Below are 15,711 nucleotides of genomic sequence, written 5' to 3'. Positions count from 1 at the left end.
CTTCTATGATCAATCCTTACACTATCCATTTACCATTTTCTGTGGAATCTGCTTAATCTCTCGATTAGACACCTCTACTTGGCCACTGGTCTGTGGGTGATACTGTGGCCATTTTTCGCCTAACACTATATTTAACCAACAAATTTTTAAACCAAGTGTTCACAAAGTGCATACCTCCATCACTGATAAATGCTCCAGGTGTGTCAAAATGAGAAAATATATTTCTTGACAAACTTTATAACTACTCTCTCATCATTTATGGGAAGGAAAAAAACTTCAACCTATTTAGATACATAATCAACAGCCGCCAAGATGTACAAATTGCCTTAAGATAGGTTAAATGGTCCCATAAAATCTATACCCCAAACATCGAATAACTCATCATCTAGAATACTATTTAGGGGAATTTCATGGAGCCGTGATATTGTGCCTAACCTCTGACATTGGTCACATCCCCTGACAAAAGAAACCATATCTTTGAAAAATTTTGGCCAAAAGAAGCCTGACTATAACACCTTTCTAGCTGTTCACTCACCCTCGTGATGGCCCCCATAAGGCGAGATAGGGATCATCCCATACATATGTATGAGAATCATGTAACAACTTCTTTCTTTGTTGACTGGTATCTTTGGGAGAGTAAACAACACTTACTAACAAATTCAAAATATCTGCATACCTAGGAATCTCAAACACATCTAGTGCCAATGATTTCTCATCTGGAAACTCTTCTTGGATGTAAAGTGTATCATCAACAATGTGACATGACTATCAAGCCTTGGCAGATGATCCGCCACTTGATTTTCAGCTCCCTTTCTATCAAAAACTTCTAGATAAAATTCTTAAAGCAAGAGTATCCATCTAATCAACCATGGCTTTGCATTTTTTTGTTAAAAAAATACCATATGTCCCAATGGTTCGTATGAACAATTACCTTGGTACCTACTAAATAAGATCTAATTTATTAAATGCAAAAACGAGAACTAATATCTATTTTTCTGTGACTGTGTAATTCACCTAGGCTGCATCTAAGACTTTACTTGCATAGTAAATAGAGTGAAATACCTTGTCTTTTTGCTGTCACAACACCGCCCCCATAACCACATCACTGGCATCACATACTAACTCAAATGGTAATGACCAGTTAGGAGAAATCAAGATGGGTGCTTCTATCAACCTTTTCTTCAGACCCTCAAATTCTTGTTGACATTCGGTCCCAAAATCAAACTTAGCCTCTTTTTCCAACAACTTGCACATTGAACTTACGATCTTCAAAAAGTCTTTGATAAAGCGCCTATAAAATCATGCATGCCTAATAAAGCTTCTCACTCTCTTCACTGACATAGGATTAGGTAGCTTTTCAATAACTTCAACTTTGGCTCTATTTACTTTAAGTCTTTTGTGTGATACTTTATAACCAAGGACAATTCCTTCCTTGACCCAAAAGTTGTACTTTTTCTAGTTTAATATAAGATTTGTCTCTTCACAATAGGCCAAGACTCAATCTAGATTCTGCAAGCAAATATCAAATAAGTTACCATAGACAAAAAGTTGTCCATAAATACCTCTATAAATTCTTCCACCATATCATAGAAGATTGCCATCATGTATCTCTAGAACATTGACGGACCATTGAAAAGGCCAAAAGGCATGTGCCTGAATGCATACGTTCCCTATGGACAGGTAAATATGGTCTTTTTCTGATCTTCTAGTGCTATTTTGACTATACCCTGAATAGCCATCTAGAAAGCAATAGTATTCTTGCCCCGCCAACCTATCCAATATTTGATTGATGAATGGAATGTGATAGTGATCTTTCCTGGTAGCATCATTCAATTTCGTATAATCTATGCAGATCCTCCATCCAGTAACCATGTAGTCAGAATTAACTCATTATCTTTATTAGTCAAAATTGTCATCCCTACTTTCATTGGGGCACAGTGTACTAGTTTGACCCATTTGCTGTGGATATGGGATAAACTATCCCAAAATTAAGCCACCTTATTACTTCTGTTCTGACTATTTCTTTCATCACCAGATTAAGTCTTCACTGATGTTAATTACTCACTTTGTATCCCTCTTTGATATATATTTTGTGCATATAGAAGGCTGGATTGATTCCCATAATATCTGACATCTGCCATCCAATTACTTTCTTTCTTCTTTACAACACCGTCAATGCCTCTCTCACCTATACATCAGATAATCTTACAGACAAAATCATAGTTAAAGTTTCATCCTCACCAAGAAAAGCATATTTTAAATGAGAAGGAAAAGCCTTGAGCTCTATTTTAGGTACTTCATCAACAGATGCTTTTAGAGATGGTCCAATCGGTCTATTCAATGGTTCAAACTTAGTAACTCTAGTGTCCTTTAATGCCAAATACATAATTTGTACCATTTTAAGTGCCTCAACACCACCATAGAGATCATACCCTATCAAAGCTTTCTCAAGTAGGTCATTAGACAACAGAAGATGGAGCTCAGAATTAAGGTCTACTATTGCATATTCTGTCAAATGATTCTTATTTTTTACTATGTCTTTTACATACGTTGCATACTTTAAAACACTCTAAAAGTATCAACAAGAGGGTGATTAAGATGAACCTGCTTTAAAAGCTCTAAAAACTTCTTATAGCTAGTCTCTTCTTGGGGCTTCCAAAGCCTTTGAGGAAAGGTGGAGGTAGAGTCTTCTTCTCTACCTTTGTTTCATTACTTGCAGCTTTTTCTTCAACTATTTTCTCCACATTCTTTTTAGTATCACTATCAGTAGCCTTGAGATTTACTTTTTTAGATTCCAACTACTTTAGCTACAAACCGCTCCTAGTAATGATTGAATTTACCTATTTTGGATTCACTCAGTATCACTAGGTGGACCTCCCTAGGGTCTAGTGTTTTGTGCTCCTACAATCTAACCAGTTTGCATCTCTAAATTATTTATAATTAACTAGTGACTCTTTATATCCACTGCCAACTGTGCTTGAGTAGATATAACTTATTTCAATAACTCTTCTATATTACTCATTTGAGTCGTGGCCTGATTACTCTAAACTTGCTACTGTAGTTCTACTATACTGTCCCCTTGTACTGATTGTTGTTTTGTGCCTGATTTCTACTCCATGAGAAATTAGGATTATTCCTCTAATTCAAATTGTAAGTGTTAACATAGTTCTGCTGCACGTGATAATTAGCATTCCCTACATAATTGACAGAATCTGGATTAACCGCAAAAGATCCGCTACATGCTCACTGCTTCCATAAATCTCACACCATGAATTTGTTTGTTGAACCACATTAGGTGTGGTTTCCAATTGTGTAACCCCTAACTTTATACTACTGAACTGTTTAGTTATCTGGTTTTGAAGTGTAGCAAACTAAGATGATAAAGCACTCGCTTGATCTACCTCAAACACACTTACAACCTTCTTAGGAGCACTCCTTGAGTCAGCATGCCACTCAAGATTCCCTTGTAAAATCTGATTCAACAGTGTATATCATTCATTATGTTTTATCAAGAGCTTGCCCATCTGCTGCTGAATCTAAGAACATCTTGGTGTTGGACTCAATATCCTTTATGAAAGTATGAACTATTACATTATTATACTAATGATGGTGAAGGCAATTTCTAAGCATTCCCTTAAATCTGTCCCAAGCTCAATAAAGATTTTCTATTTTTTTCTACCTAAAACTCAGAATCTCACTTCACAAGCGTGTTATCTTCCCTAATGGAAAGAATCTCATAATAAATTTTTGAGCCAGATCATCCCATGAAGTAATGGAGTTTGGTGGTTCAAAATATAACCACCTCTTTGCTTCACTAGTTAAAGAAAAGGGGAATAGCTTCAGTCTAACATAATTAGTAGATACCCTAGTAGGAATACATGTATCACTGATTTCCAAGAAAGTCTGTATGTGTTGCTATGGATCTTTGTATGAGAACTCTGCAAACTATCCACTCAAACACAACAATTGTACCATATTTTACGTTAATTCAAATCGACCACCCGCCTATAGCTTACAGATATAATTAGTAGCTTAGTTCATAAGTGGGATTGCCACTTCATAAACAGGCCTAGCTTCTGCTCGAGCAAGATTCGCTGGAATGGCAGGAGCTGGACCACGTGGAATATTTGGATTAATTGGATCAATGAGATTAGGATTTCTTTACTCTGCCATTTGAACTTACTAAATTGGATAGTGAGCTCTTCGCCTCTGATGAAATTCCTATTATAGTTCTTAATAAGGCTCTACTAACTCTCTATCTCTTTCCATTCTAGCACTTTGCTAGTCTTACAAAAGCCACTCACTAAAATCAAGTCGTTAACACTTAAACTTATTATCAAAAACTAAAAATTTAGAAAATTACTAATTATATTAGTCCCCAGCAACGATGCAAAAAAAGTTGTTGTGGTGTAAAGAACATGCAGGTGCACGTCATCGTACAAGTAATATAGTAACTAATACAGTCGGATATCGTACCCATGAGGACTACATATCTAATAATTCAACCAACTTCAGTTTTTGACAAGAATGTATTAAGTGTTTCAAAGTATCAACATAATTGTGATGTTTTAAGTAAAAATATAATTAATAAATAAATAACAAGTTCACTAATAACAACGTAAGAAGGGTTGTAAACAATAATAGTGAGAATTCTAGGGTTGAGACACTTTTAACAATCATACAAATCTCTATTCTTCTCATAGTTTAGTTGATTATCGGGTTATTGATTCACAGGGTTTAGAGTATGATCATGGTCTCTCCATCCTCTAATCTTCTACCTAACTGGACATTACAAATACGTCATTGAGCAGGAATGCAATAATCCAATTAGATATACTCAGCTATCATCCTGCAGATTAACCAAACAAGGATTCTAGGTTTATCTATGTCCTAGACGCAAATTCAAAATCCTTTTTTTATAAAAGAATAAGAACCTTGCTTCTTAAACTCGTCGTTCTAACCTGTGATTCTCCTCTCAAATTCACATAGGAATATAGGTATAGTTTAATGGTAAACAATCATCAAAATAGTAAGCATAAGAGATTAAGAATAACCCATACAATAATTTAATAATAAACTATGATAAAAAAATATCAAAGTGCAATCATGTTTACGGCCTCAACCCCAGAACAAGGGTGTTTAGTCACTCATGTTCAAATTCAACATCAAAAATAAATAATTAATCATACCAAAAAGTAATCTTGGAATAATAAAGTTCAAAGAACCTTAAGAGAGGTATTAAAAGTGTTTTTGCCTCTGTTGTAAGTGTCCAAAGTAGTCTCAATTGTGTATATATGTTCCTTTTAAAGTAGGATAAATTTAGCCTAGTGGGGAGCCACATTCGTGCCGCGTGGATCAATCTGGGGGAGCAACATTCACTTTCAATTGGTCAATCCATGGGAGTAGGGTGCATTCCACGTGGGTCAGTCCTATGGAATGGGGTTCGCACCGCGGGCCAATCGCGGACCCTCGCTAATTCCCTTCTTGTCCAAAAATACACTAAGAAGCATCCCTTCTTAGATAATTGATTCTTTACTTTCTTCCACCTTCAAATGCATGCTTTCCAAGCTCAATCCACTTCTTCTCAAATCCATGCAATCAATCCCAAAGCATCAATCATCCCTCATTTCCCGTCATGCATCCAATTGCATCCAATCCATGAAAAATCCACCATGCATCACTAATCATGTCCATTAGCCAAATCATGCAATTACACATCAAACACAATAAGAATAACATATTTTAGCTCATATAACAAGTCCTATTATGGGTGAATATTAGTACTTGGACATATAAAATACCCAAGATTAGTTATAGTGTATGCTCCTAGGCAGCTTAAGGTGTATGAGAAGAACTATCCGAGTCATTAGTTGGAATTATTGGTTGTGGTTTTTTCTTTGAAGATTTGGCACCATTACTTTTATGGCATACATGTTGACATCTTCTCAGATCATAAGATCTTATAGTATGTAATCACCTAAAAGGAGTTGAATCTCAGAAAAAGAAGATGGCTTGAATTCTCAAGAATTATGATGTGAGTCTCTATTATCATCCAGGTAAAGCTAATGTGGTTGCTGATTCTCTTAGCAGGTTGTCTATGGGGAGATTGTCTTATTTTTTTTTTTATGAAGAAACGAGGTTTGGTGAAGGGCATTCACCATTTGGCTAATCTTAGAGTTCTACTTTTGGATTCTAAGGATAGAGGTGTGATTGTACAAAAGGTGGTAAAGTTATATCTTGGTGATGAAGTGAAAGAGAAGTAAGTTTGGATCCTATATTGATGCAAATTAAGGATGATGTGGGTTTGTAGAAAGTCTTAGTTTTTTAGATTGCTGGTTATGGTGTCTTAAGGTATCAAGGTAGACTGTGTCTTCCCGATGTTAATAGGCTTCGAGAAAGGATCTTGGCTGAGGCCCACAAGTAGAGGTACATATTTATCTAGGTTCGGAAAAGATATACCATAACTTGAAGGAGATTTATTGGTGGAATAACATGAAGAGAGATGTGGCTAATTTTGTGGTGAAGTGTATAATTTGTCAGCAAGTGAAGGTTGAGAACTTGAGGCCTGGTGGGTTATCTCAACAGATTGAGTTGCCTGTATTAAAATAGGAAGTAATTAGTATGGATTTCATTACTAGTCTTCCATGGTCTCATAGTCAGTTTGATTCAATTTGGGTCATCATGGATAGGATAGCCAAGTCTGCTTATTCTTGCTCGTGAGGGCTAATTTTTCTGTGGAGGATTAGGTTAAGATTTTTATTTAGAAAATTGTCAAGTTGCATGGTGCTACAATCTCTATCATATCTTATTGAGGTACTCAGTTCTCATCTCCTTTTTGGCATTTATTTTAGAGAGGTTTTGGGACTAAGGTAAACCTTAGCACCTCTTTCCACCCTTAAATAGAGGGACAAGTGGAGAGGACTACCCAGACCTTAACGGATATGATTTGGGCCTATGTGATTGACTTTGGTGGTAGTTGGATTGATCATTTGCCTTTCATCGAGTTCACTTACAACAACTATCATTCTAGTATTGGAATAGTTCCCCCAAGGCTCTTTATGGAAGGAGATGTCGTTCTCCTAGTGGGTGGTTGAAAAAGCTGGTGAGACTAGAATATTTGGTCCCGATTTGGTTCACCAAGCTATGGAGAAGGTAAAGGTAATTAGGGATTGGCTTAAGATCACTCAAAGTCGCCAAAATTCCTACACAGATGTGAGGCGAATGGAGTTGGAGTTTTATATTAGAGATCGGGTATTCTTAAATGTATCTCCCATGAAAGAAGTAATGAGGTTTGGAAGGAAGGGGAAACTCGGTCCCCGTTATATTGGACTGTACTTTGAGAAGAGTGGGCGATGTTGCTTATGAGTTGGAGTTGTCTTCAAGGTTGGAATTTGTTCATTTAGTCTTTCATCTTTTAATGATGAAGAAGTGCGTGGGTGATCCTTCCTTGGTTGTTCCTTTGGAGAGTATTGGCATTTCAGATTTATTATCTTATGAGGAAGCCCTCATGGAAATCTTGGATCAGCAAGTCCGTCAATTTCGAACTAAAGATGCGGCTTAGTTAAAGATCCTATGGAGGAATCATAAGGTTGAAGAAGCTTCATGAGAAGATAGAGAGGATATGAAGTCCAAATATCCATTCCTATTTTACACTTGGGATAATCATTCTTAAGGTATGTGTCTTCCTTAATATCTTTATTTTTTTTAATCTTTTTTAAAGATAAATGTGGTTGTGTTTTGTGTTAAATCATGCTAATGGATGCCTTGTCTCATCATTCAGGGACGAATGATACTAGGGGTAGAATGTAACACCCAGGAATATAGTTTCTAAAAATTTCTGAGTTTTTAAACTCACTGCCAACCTACGACTCAGCTTGCGAGTCGTATGGTGTCCATACGAGCCATAAGAGCTAAATCATCATCTGACCAGTGAGTGGTACCTATCCTACTATCCTAATTACAACTAGATGCCACGAGTCATAAAGACTCATTATGAGTCATGGTGTCCAAATTGTAGAGTCCTAATGTGTATCCCAAATACTTTTGTCTTGGTTACGACTAAGACCTTACGAGTCATAGGGTCTCTTGACGAGTTGTATGGTATGAGTCATAGGGTCAACAGTGTATGTGCCTAAGGAATCTGGCTTGACTACGATTCAAGGGAAGGCTCGTAGCCAATCATTATGTGTCATAAGTTCTTGACTACAAGTCAAGGGATGACTCATTGAAAATCGTTATGAGTCTTAGGGTGACCCGTAGAGACTGGGCGGCAAATTCCAGCATTTTTAAGTAAGGGCATTATGGTCAATTCTCTCATTCTCCACTTAGACCCCACGTATATAAAATACTTTGGGACCATTATTTCCAACCTTTATCAATCATAAACACTCTCTTAAATTCCCCATTCAAAGACAAGGCTAGGTTTTCAAGAAGTTGGTCATCCAAGGGCTCAAGGGTTGATTACTCTCCCCAATTCTCTATACTTTTAGGCATGTTACTCTTCCGGAAATCTTATTTTCTGAAAATCTTATATTTTAAATGGTTTATTTATATGGATTTGAATGTGGCTTTTGATATTAGTTGAGGGTTTTGGAATGATTGATCCTTGAATTATTCTCCCATGATTTTTATGAGTTGTTCATGCTTTAAATTGAATATTTTTGAAACTAGTGGGGTGCATGGGTATGAGAATTGGAGTGGGGGTCGAGGAATTCCCCCAAATTGATGTGTTGAACTTGGAATTGGTTTTGAATAATTATGTTCCCTCAACCCACTTGTGTAAATGGATTTGAATTGTGGAATTGTCACTTGGTTTGACTTACTCACCTATACTATTGCTTTGCATAAATGGTTAAACAAGGAACATAGATTTTAAAGGCCTTTTAGCCATGTTTTAACTGAAAAGGGTCGAGGCATTCCTCAAATTTGATTTAATGAACAAAGAAGGTCATGGCATTCCCCCAAGATGATAGAATGTAATTAAAATGGCATAAGTGTAACACTTGCAAGTGTAAGGGTATGATGATACCTGTGGTGTGCCATAATGTGTAATTCCATGGTTTAATGAAAGGATTCTTTGAAACTTGTTTTAATACGGGCTTAAAGAAGGTTATTTTTTTAATACGGATATTCCCTAGTATTCCTTGATACCTCCAATTTGTGCGGCTAACACGCATCGGGTCCCTTTCAGCAGTGGGAGCTAGACCCATATAGCCTGTGGGTGTTGTTATGATGGTTGAGCTATATAGTCCAGGCTAATGTTTACTTGCATGCTAAACCTTGTTTCTTATCCCAACATGATATATATATATATGTATGTATGTGTGTATGTACAATGTGTGCATGTGGATTTTTACGGTGGTTTTGACTTGGCATTATGTTATCCCCTTCCCGAGTTACGTGCTAGTGCTCAACCCGTTAACCATCTCTGGATGTTGTATCCCCATGCGATGTAGGCACCGGGACACATTTACTTTTCCTATGCAGTGATAGGATTTCCAGGTTGTCAGAAGTTAGCTTAAAGTGGTGATTCTACTTCTTCAAGAAGGCCGTTGCTTCTTGGTTTATTTATTATCGTATACTTTTATTTGGACTTATTTTGATTATCGTCGAGGGCATATCCTTACTTAGTTTGATTTTGTTTTGTTAGAGGCTCTGTGGATTACTGTGGACTAGGTATTAGCGTTGTTACTCTTAGACTCCTTTGAGCATACATTATTCTGTCTTGTTATATGTTTGGAATTAATTCACTGTTAGCTGTATTATGTTATGTTTGGATAAGAAAAGCGGGTGTCTCCGGTCCTTGATGGACCTAAGATTCCTGTCACGGACAGGCCCCGGTTTGGGTCATGACAATAGAGACCCCAAATATCAACATGAATTAAATTAAAAATAGCAAGGACTTTATTATCATTGAAAAGTTGTTCTAGTTTTTTTAGCTAGAAAGCAAACATCACAAACACTACCATCGGTGCTTTTAAAGGGTATATTTATTAATGTTGACAACATAGATAAATTCTGAGTAAAAGAATGTCCTATACGTCGGTACCACAGTCTATATGTTTCCATTGAATTCATGACTTGGTGTGTATCCCGTGTCACTCATTAAAATTAGTACACACTGTCTCACCGCTCTCCCAAAGAAACTGGAATCCTTAAAGTGGGGTCCTATATTAAACACAACTTGTCAGCAAATGTCACATGACACTTGTGATCTATAATTAATTGCCCAACATAATTGGTGGCTAGTGTTTTTGTACCATTGATAAGGCATACTGGTAATGGAGTTATATCACTAATATCAAACAACAAATTCATATTTCCTATGACATGATTAGATGCACCACTATCGAGTAACCAATGATCCAGTCTATTGATATGTGTATCTAATGTATTGATGCGTGCCTGTAACACACTTATATATGCCTTACCAGATGATTTATCATTGCAAGACGAGGAAACTTCAATCAAATAATAAAATAACTACGCTTGGTCAGGTGTCAATCTTGCTAATAAATCGCTGATCGGCTCACGGGGACCATCTGTAGCGTACACTGGCGGTTGTTGCATTCCTTGATGTTGTTGCTGTTGTGTGCCTTGTTGTTGTTGTTGTTTTGATTGCTGATGTCCACCACCATGAGATGAGTTGTTATTTTGTTTTCCTATTCGACACCCCCTTCCACGGCCTCGACTGTGGCCTGTCTCGGGCGATCCGAGTCATTAATAACAATGTTCATAATCATGATTATTCCTTCCACAATAAGAGCAAAAAAGGTGATCTGGTCATTCTTATCCTCCTCCAAGCACTTGCAATGCAAAAGTGATCGCCTCCTGCTCCTAACGTCCTTGAGCAATATTCTTACACCTTTATTCTTGGCTTACCAATGCATAAGCTTTTTTAAGAGTAGGTAGGGTATCCATGCTTAAGATCTGGGACCACAATGTTCCAAAAAATGAGTCATCTATACCTATTAGAAATTGATGTGTTAGTTCAGTGTCAGCACGTGTTATTACTCTGGGTGCAACACAGCACAAGAACATCTACATGTTACATTTTCAAAACATATCACTATTCCCATAAAGATTTAAGTTTCATATAGTATGAAACAACGTTGGTTCCCTGTTGTTTAAGGTAAGCAAGTTAAGATTTTAACTGGTTGATTCAAGGGCCATTGACAACAGAATAATGTTCCTTAGGGTCATTCCGCATCTGTCTAGCAACCTTTTATCTAGTAACACTTTGTTTAATAGTATCATCGATAAAATTAAACAACCAAGAACATACAGCTAAATTATCACTCGTCATGCTTGAAATTTGACTTTCTTTACGGTTACTGCTTTAGAATAATCTCCAATAAAAAATCTAAGTTTCCCTTTTACTTCAAGACCATTGATAGATGATTTTACCCAAACATCATAATTTTGACTTGTCATAGTATATTTGATGATTGACATACCCGGGCCATTTGCGGAACTCAAATAGTAAATTGATGATGGGTCGTGTTGAAGCAAGGGTTTAGATGATGAACTTTTACCTATATTCATCACAATGTAAGGAATAGTGGTTTGTAAGGAAATAAGTCGACTGAAAAGAAAGAAAGAGGGGGGAAAAGAAAGAATGGAGTTGTATATTAGCGTCATGACCCAAAATCCAAGGGTCATGATGGCACTCGTCATCGCTAACCTTGACGAGTACGCTTATTACCCAAACTAATACATAAAGAGGAAAAAGGATAGAATACCCCCAGAGTAACGCCTCTGGAATAAAGCTGAACCACATAACTATAATAAACCCAAAAAGAATATAATCAACAACACAACCTTGACTCCTAAAAGCTAATGTCAACAGTATAAAAACGTATCTAGTACAATTCAAATCCAAAGGAAATACATAAGATAACAAAATACAAGAGAAACTCTATCTTTGAAATAAAAATAAAGACATAGTCTATAAGAAAGGTAGTACAATATATCCGAATACCTGAAAGTCAACCACTACCTTGAAAGCACCAAATATCACCTAAATCAACCAAGTTGGGGCGCACTCAAATGAGAACTCACGCCGAAAGGGAGCAGTAGGCGTGAGTATGATCTACTTATACTCAATAAGTATCAAAGGTCAACCGAGCAAAGTAGATAATAAAACATACAAAATACATATGAGTGGCAAATCACTTGGAATCAGAAGATGTCCCACAACAGTAGCCTACACCGTTTGCACTAACAGTTCTACTGTATATATATATCACGTATATATAACACATGACAAAGCAGAACACAAATTTACATCATAATCCATACAAGTAGAAATAAGAAAGAACATGTATATACAATAATACCAAGTAAAATTAATGAGAGATAGATCAAATAGGCATATGACAAGTGAATATGGTAATTCAATCACAACATAAACATAAAGTGCAATGTATAAGATGTCAATGATGATAATGATGCATGATATTGTTGCACATCCTCTGTATTTACCAACAAAGGCAAGCCACCCGATGAGGGACCCATGGGGGTTCGTCAATCCTTATACAATCCATATATATATATCCATATATCCTCTCCGGAACATCCCTCGGGGAGTGTTTATAAGATGTCACATTTTATGTCATAAAAAGGTATTGCTAGTGTTTCTCAGATGTTTCCACGGTGGTACCGTTTGTATTATGAATGAGCATGATATGAGGATGTGATGCTCACACGCAATCACAATGAATATTTCTACAACCAAACAAAAGATGTCCTTCCACAGCCAACTACAATGATATATTCCACAACTACGTGAGCCAATATCTACTCATTATTTCCACTATTCATAAAATTTCACATGATTCGTATGCCAATAAAGTATGAATATAGCACAATACACCAATGGTACCATAATAGGTATTTCAACAACATAATATAATTATTACACATATATTTCAGGCTATCAACATCACATAGGACCCCACACGGTCACACATATCATATAATATCTCAAAACCAATGATTGAATCAAATATAGACCCCCACATGGGCACAACAAATTATGATAGCCAATTTCATGATTAGTTCCTGTTCCGTTACCATGCATTTTGTATATGAATTAACTACTAGTTCTGTCTGAAGAGTTAACCCATAACCTACCTAGCAGGTAAAAAAAAACCATAACCTACCTAGCAGGCCTAAACCGATTCGCAACACTTCAACTCACGATCTTAATTCTCACGAACAAAGCCAAATTGAACCTCCGAAATGGATTTTTGAAAAAGAAGGGAAAAATCATAATTTTATTTCAAAGATGTGTTCCCCATACTTTTAAAAATCTACAGCTAAAAATTCAAGTAAAAAAGAGTTGAAAACGAGGTTCAAATTGAAGAAACCATTTTCTAAACTTTATTGGGTAAAACCTTTGAAATCTGCTTTGAAATCAAGAATCAAAGTTGTTTTGAAGATGAAATTGAGGAAAACCAAGTAATTTAGGATTAAGAACATTATTCAAGTGAAAAGAAGTAAAATTGGGGGATTAAAATCAAGATCTAACATTTTGGGTTTTGAGAAATCAATCAAGAAATTAACTAAGAAAAGGGTAAATTCTAACCTTAAATCCGTAAGCGAATCAATAAATAGATGTTAATCTAGCTTCCAAAGAACCCTCAAGCTCCACTTTTAATCTCTCAAACTATTTTAACGGTTTTGTCACTCAAGAATGAGTGACAAATAGCGAATTCACGACTTAAGGGGTCTATTTATACCTATACCAGGTTCTCAGATGCTGCAATCGCACAACCAGCTGTGCAATTTCACTACCTGGCTATAGGAGCAGATATGGAGATTGCCATAGGCATCGGTGCGATCGCATTATCTTCTGCTATGACTGATGATAGCTAAAACTTGGTGAATTTCCAAGTTTCCGCTAAGGCCTTGGGATTTATTTGGAATTCAATACACGCAATCGAACTATGTAATCACACTAAATTCGATGCTTCTAATTCATTGGCGATATCAGATTTTTTAAAAGATGTTGTTTTCACAAAGTTGACCCCAAAATCCAAAATTATAATTTTCTAAATCGATGGTGGAAATGAGATTTAAAATGATACAGAACAATACCCAACATGTTAACACCCTAAAATAGACGTTCTAGATCTACTGGCGCAGTCCATTCATCTATCCGTTTGCACAGATCAAAAGATAATCATAAAAGTCCATAATAAGGCTCTCGAAACCTCCAAAAATAACAATATTGCACAAATGGTACCAAAATGCATTGGGAACTGTGCCAATCACCCCCACCTCTACAAAAATACCATAATGCAACTACGAGGAGAGGTGATATAGTTAAATCACAGAAAACACATATTTTACATATTGCCTCAAAATTAGGTCATTACATCATCCACCACTAAAATCTAGTTCGTCCCCAAACTACGACAAAGAAATACCTGAATCAACGAAGAGCTGGGGATAAGAACTACGCATATCAAACTCGACCTCCTAAGTAGCCTCATCTACGGGTTGATATCTCCACTTAACCTTAACCAAAAGGATAACTCTAGTGCATAACCACCTAATATCCCTAGCCATAATGGAGACCGGCTCCTTAACGAAAGACAACCGTACATCTAACTTGACTGACTCCCAATGAATGATATAAAACTCATCCAGAATATTAAAATAAAGCATACAAACATGAAAAACTAGGTGAATGACTGATAAAACTAGGGGCAAAGCTAACTCATAAGCCACATCACCTATAGGTCGAAGAGTCTCAAACAGGCTAATATACTTGGGCCTAAGGTTGCTCTCCTACCAAACCTCATTAAACCTTCATGGGTGACACTAGAAGGAAAATATGATTGCCAATATCAAATCTCAAAGGACTATGTCTACGATTAGCATAACATTTCTTCCTACTCTAAGTCGATCGAAGCCTATCATGAAGCAAGTCTGTACCTCAAGGTCTAACCTTAGAAACATAAAACCAACCTACTGTTAAGCGACAATGCCTACCATATAATACCTCAAAAAAAGCCATATCGATACTAGAATGATAGCTATTATTATATACAAACTCTGCTAAAGCTAAATACTGTTCCCACTGGCCACCAAAATCTATCACACATGCGCGTATCATATCCTCTTAAACCGGGATGGTCCACTCGAACTGACCATCAGTCTGGGGTAAAATATTGTGCTAAGGTCAACCGCGTACCCAATTTATCTTGAAAAGTCTTCCAAAAGTGCAAAGTGAACACAGAACACCGATCTGAAATGATAGACACTGACACACCATGAAGTCGCATAATCTCATAAATATAGATATGGGCTAACCAGTCTGCACAGAAAGAGACCTGCACCAGAAGAAAATGCATAGACTAAGTTAATCGATCTAAGATGACTTAAACACTATCAGATCTATGGGAAGTGCGAGGCAACCCGATCATAGTAATTTATTCCCATTACCCCTCGAGAATGGGTAACCGCTTAAGCAATCTACCTGGTCTCAAATGCTTTGTCTTTACCTACAGACAACAAAGGCAATGAGTTACAAAGTCTGCTACATCTTTTGTCATTACACCCCACTAGTAATGCTGCCTTATATCATGATACATCTTAGTCACTCCTAAATGGTTAGAATATTTGGAACAATAAGCCTCCTCCAAAATCAATCTGATCCAATCACCCACTCTCGAGACAAAAAATCGGCCCCCAATCCTCAGA

The 15,711-nt window shown here is 36.7% G+C and overlaps 1 non-coding gene across 1 annotated transcript; it reads left to right on the top strand.

Annotated features, from left to right (window-relative positions):
• The first annotated feature begins 3,601 nt into the window (after nucleotides 1-3,601).
• LOC124889085 lies at nucleotides 3,602-3,708 on the top strand. Its single transcript, XR_007047702.1, has one exon. It is a non-coding gene; the product is annotated as a small nucleolar RNA R71 (small nucleolar RNA).
• Nucleotides 3,709-15,711: the final 12,003 nt, after the last annotated feature.

Source organism: Capsicum annuum, chromosome 11 (genome assembly GCF_002878395.1).
Source record: "Capsicum annuum cultivar UCD-10X-F1 chromosome 11, UCD10Xv1.1, whole genome shotgun sequence".
In the NCBI taxonomy this organism is placed as follows: domain Eukaryota; kingdom Viridiplantae; phylum Streptophyta; class Magnoliopsida; order Solanales; family Solanaceae; genus Capsicum; species Capsicum annuum.
This window is presented reverse-complemented; position numbering and strand designations above follow the sequence as displayed.